This window comes from Perognathus longimembris, chromosome 7 (assembly GCF_023159225.1).
Source record: "Perognathus longimembris pacificus isolate PPM17 chromosome 7, ASM2315922v1, whole genome shotgun sequence".
Taxonomy (NCBI): Eukaryota; Metazoa; Chordata; class Mammalia; order Rodentia; family Heteromyidae; genus Perognathus; species Perognathus longimembris.
This window is the reverse complement of record NC_063167.1, coordinates 81,475,684-81,481,121: the sequence shown is the minus strand read 5'-3', so window position 1 is coordinate 81,481,121 and position 5,438 is coordinate 81,475,684.

The following is a 5,438-nucleotide window of genomic DNA, read 5'->3' as shown; positions in this document are numbered from 1 at the left end:
CCTCTGCCCCTCCCTCCGCTCGGCTCCGCCCGCCGGCGCGTTCCCCCGGCCCCTCCCCTCCTCCAGGCTCCGCCCACCCGTACGCTCCTCCTGGCTCCCGCCCTCCCTCCGCCCGGCCACGCCCGTCCCCGCGCTTCGCCGGCACTGGCCCGGAGGGGCGCCAGGACCTCCGCGGGCTCGCGCTTGCGGCCCGGCCCCACCGCTCGCTTCTCCTCACAGTTCTGGGCTGTGGGGTCCGTTATTGCCACCCGCACCGATGGGGAAATCTGTGTCCAAAAGTTTTCTCCTGCCGGTTGACAAAAGGAACAGCACTGCATGGCAACAGTGCCTTCGGATGTAGGCGTGGTCTGCGGCTGTGTCCTAATCCAGACGGAGCCCGAGGGGCAGCAGGCCGCCAGAGTGAAGAGGGGGTCGCCGCGCTGGTGCGGAGGGGGGGGGTTGCGGGGGGGGGTGTGGCGCGGGGGCCCAGAGCTCCACCAGGCAGGCCGGCCTACAGCAGCCCCAGCCCCAGGGACTTTTCTTTATTCCTCCACACACAGGTGTCACACTCAGCCACTACCCTCTTAAAATTGCTTAAAATTACACTGGTGTACTAGAACAAGTAACACAAGTGCTATTTGAACAACAAAGTATTTCTAGTGTTAACATTTTGACCTAGACAATTACAGTGCTAGAAGCAATTATATATATTTTCAGCCTGGACCCCCAGGGCTCTCAGCTACTTAAGAGGCTGAGATTTGAGGATCACGGTTCGAAGCCAGCCTGGGCAGGGAAGTCTGTGAGACAATTAATTACAGAAAAAGCCAGAGGTGGTGCTATGGCTCAAGTGGTAGAGCACTAGCCTTGAGCAAAAACAGCTCAGGGGCAGTGCCCAGGCCCTGCGTTCAAGCCCCAGGACTGGCAAAAAAAATTATATATTCTATATATATTCTGTAGAATATTTTCTACAGAATATATTTAGAATATACAACACATGCTACCTACCATGATTAGGAAGGAGAGCAGATGATTCGGAGATTGGAAGAACGTGTCAGAGCAAAATTTTTGGCACAATGTTAAGAAACAGTGAACCTCGGTCCAATGATCTGAAACATATTCTCAAGTTCTGCGATATATACTTGCCCTTTGGCTGGACTTAGTGATGCTTTTCTATCTCATAGTTTAAAGACAAGCGACAGCATTGACTTCACAGGCTAGATCATAAAAGGCACTGCATCCTGCTAGTTTAGCTGTTGCATTCAGTGTCCCATAGTTTGGGGATGCCAGCTACTGTCTTGAGGCTATTCAAGGAGCTATGGAAGGACCCAAATGCCTAGGAACTGGCAGAACCTTACCCACGTGGGGCATGTTGGAGGGACATGCTCCAAGCCTAGTCAGGCCTTGAGCTGACTGCAAACATGACACACATCCTGACCACAGTTTTTAATATCCTCCCATCCCTCCAGTACTGGGGCATGAACTTGGGACCTTCTTGAGCCAGGCCCCCAGTCCTGACTACAACTTGGATACTCTCAGCTAGGATACCCTATGACTTAGTGACTCAGGGATTCTTGACTGACTCAAAAACAGTAAGATTAACTGTACTTGTTTTGTTAAACACTAAGCTTTAGAGTGATCTCTTAGAAGGGGCTCCTAGAAACCAACATGCACAAGATAAAGGGGAAAATACAGGGTGAAGTGAATGTATAAATTCTTGAGGTTTCAAAATAAATTTTTGTTAAATATTCTGTTCCTTTTTCTATACTGACTAGAAATAGAAAATGAACCAATTTCCATGAAGATATATTTATGATACATATTTCTAGGAATATTTTCCATTAATAAGTAAACATATTTTAAGTACTCATATAGAAACATCAGATGAATTTCAACGTGAAGCTGTTTAAAGTAGTGTAAGATTTCGTAACTAAATCGTTAGGGATTAGCAGAGGGCTGGTAAGATAATTTATCCAGCTGCACCAGTATCATCAATAAGAAATGGCTGTGCAGGCTGGGAATATGGCCTAGTGGTAGAGTGTTTGCCTCGTATACATGAAGCCCTGGGTTCGATTCCTCAGCACCATATATATGTGTATATACCAGAAGGGGTGCTGTGGCTCAAGTGGTAGGATGCTAGCTTTGAACAAAAAGAAGCCAGGGACAGTGCTCAGGCCGTGAGTTCAAGTGCCAGGACTGGGAAAGGAGGGAGGGCAGAAAGAAAGGAAGGAAAAGAGGGAGGGAGGGAGGGAGGGAGGGAGGGAGGGAGGAAGAAAGGAAATGGCTGGGCACCAGTAGCTCACACCTTTTATCCTAGCTACTCAGGTAGCCAAGATCCAGAGGATCAGACTTCAAGCCCAACCTAGGCCAAGCAAAAGGTCAGTGAGACTCCCATCTCAATAAGCTGGGAGTAGTGCTATGCTTTGTCATCCTGTCTGTAAGACCATGGCCTACACCGGTCCCCAGGGATAAAATAACAATATTCTATGGGGCAAGGGATAAGAGAGTGTGGGTAAATAACAAGCAAAAAGGTGTAGGGTTATGACTCAAGTGGTAGAGTGCTTGTCTATGTGAGGAAGCCTTGAGAGCAAAACACTGGTACCATGATTTTCTTTTAAATGCTCCCATTTCTGATTTTTTTTGCCAGTGAGTTAGAGACAATAGTCTGATTTTTCTGCCTGCAGCTGGCTTTGAACTTCAGTCCTCAGATCTTGACCTCCTGAGTTGATAGGATTACAGGCATGAGCCACCAGCACCCAGCTAGCTATGACTGAACTGATGAGACCTGAGAATCCGAGTGCCTGTTGAGATGTGCTCAGGCCCTTGACTCACCCATCAATGCTTCTCATCCTTATCCCGGCTGCTTCTGCATTCTCTGCCAGTTAATAACACCAAATCTCTTTCCCTTTTGCAGTCAATCACTCATCTTTGGTGACATATAGGGACACAAACAAAAATGTTATGGGGGTATGGATTAGTGGTACAATGCCTAATAGGATGGAAGCCTGGCAGTGGAGGGGATCTTAATTAAGAGAAAATACTATTACCCCTTAGAAAACATAAAGTAGGGAAAAAAACACTTTACAATACGCTAACATCAATTAAATATGATTTGGTATGCAAAAATTTTAAACCAAAAAGGAAAATGCTCATGTTGTTCCAACTCAAGCAATGTACCTCTGAAAAATAAAGGCAGGTGTGGCCCAACTGGTACAGTGCCTGTCTGACTAGCAAGCACAAACCCCGAGTTCAGACCATCACACTGCCTCTTCAAAACAACAAAAATGAGTAGAGTGGGCTTGGCTCAAGTGGAAGAGCACCTGCCTAGGAAGCATATGGCCCCGAGTTCAAACTCAAGTACTACCAAAAAAACCCAAAAAACCCAAAACAGAGAAGAGGAATAAAACAATCATGAAAACAAAAGAGATAACATGGATAGGTGAAAAAAAATTATATAGACAAAATTATGGGCCTCAAGATAAAAAACACAAAAATCAACAATTTAGAAAGAGGGGGGGCCAAAAAGGGGAACTGATTTAATGAATGTACCTGGATTTGATTTTAGGACTTGTGCTTCCTAGTGCGTACTAGGTAGGCAAATTGCTCCACTGGAGCCTTACCTCAGGCCCACAGGCTTGTCAAACAGTATCAAGTAATAAAGAGTCGAGCAACATTTTGGTTTTTTGCCAGTCCTGAGGCTTGAACTCAGGGCCTAGACACTGTCCCTAAGCTACTTTTGCCTATCACTTGAGTCACAGCGCCACTTCTAGCCTTTTCTCTTTATGTGGTACTGAGGGATCAAAGCCTGGGCTTCATGCATGCTAGGCAAGCACTCTACCACTAAGTCACAATCCCAGCCCCAGCCTAGGACTTTCTATATATACTAGAAAAAAAAAATTAAACATACCAGAACTCAAGGAATATAGTACCTAGAGAATACCCTCAAGTATTTATTAGAAGAACTTTATCCAGCCAAGAGCTGACTGGAGAAATAAAGATAAATTACTGGTAGAGATATCATAGTTTTAAAGTCTGGTATGGTGATATACACTAGTAAATCTCAGCAGTCAAGAAGTAGGGGCAGGAAGTGGCACTGTGGCTCAAGTGGTAGAGCGCTAGCCTAGAGCTGAAGAGCTCAGGGATTGCTCCCAGGTCCAGAGTTCAAGCCCTATGACAAACAAAAAAAGATACAAAACAAAGATGTAGAGGCAGCAGAACCTAGAGTTTAAGGTCATCCTAGGCTATACAATAATACCTATCTCAAAAAAATTAAAAGCTGAGGATTAGCTTAGCACCATACCCTCCCCCCCAAAAAACAATTAAAAATTTAAATACTTAATATTACAATTAAGGCAGTGATTAGAGTTGGAAAATAGTGTTTATATGCTCTAATGAAACAGGAATAAGACAACTGAAAGACTGGACAGCACAAAGGATTGAATTCACTACTGCATGGACCATTCAAATCAGACATCACTTCAAACTAACGAACTGAAAAGTAAAAGCCTAAACAAGCAGACCAGGAGCTCTAAAAACACTATTCAAAATGATGCCAGTATAAAAGTAACCACTAGAACTAATATACAAATCTAAAGTTCAAAAGGAATTTTACAAAACCAAGAACACACTCAAGTGTAAAAAACAGTAAATATAGAAATATACATAGGTTTACTTTTCAAAAATAAACACAGGAAATAACTTCAAACTAAGAGAACAAGTTATCTACAGAAAGTGATTAGGAATGGAATAGATAGGCATGAGAGCTAACTAGATTTCTATGATATGAACCGTTTTCATTCATACAGTTTTAACTTTTAAACCATGTAAATGACTCACATTCAATATGAAAAATGTAATATGAAAAATCAAATACAAAGCAAAGCTAACAAACCTAATTTATCACACTAATAACCATACACAAGAGTGATTTTCATTAATTTTTTTTTTTTTTTTTTTTTTTTTTTTTTGGCCAGTCCTGGGCCTTGGACTCAGGGCCCGAGCACCGTCCCTGGCTTCTTCCAGCTCAAGGCTAGCACTCTGCCACTTGAGCCACAGCGCCGCTTCTGGCCGTTTTCTGTATATGTGGTGCTGGGGAATCGAACCTAGGGCCTCGTGTATCCGAGGCAGGCACTCTTGCCACTAGGCTATATCCCCAGCCCCTAATTTTTGAACACATACACCAACTATGTCTTTAGTAAACTACACTGGAGAACAAATATAAATATAAATCTTAAATGTTACTCATTATGTTACCTCTGCTAATAAATGTTGATGTTAGAGTGCTGAAACACATACTATATAATAATAAAACAAGTAAATAAGAAACAAATTTTTACTCTACAAGGACAAGAAAATATAAAGTACAGACTGTATTAAAATTTTATTTGTAAGTATGGGTTTAACTGTGGTCTTTGAAAATAAAGTTTCCATTCATTGAAATAATTTAGAGCAATGATATCTTA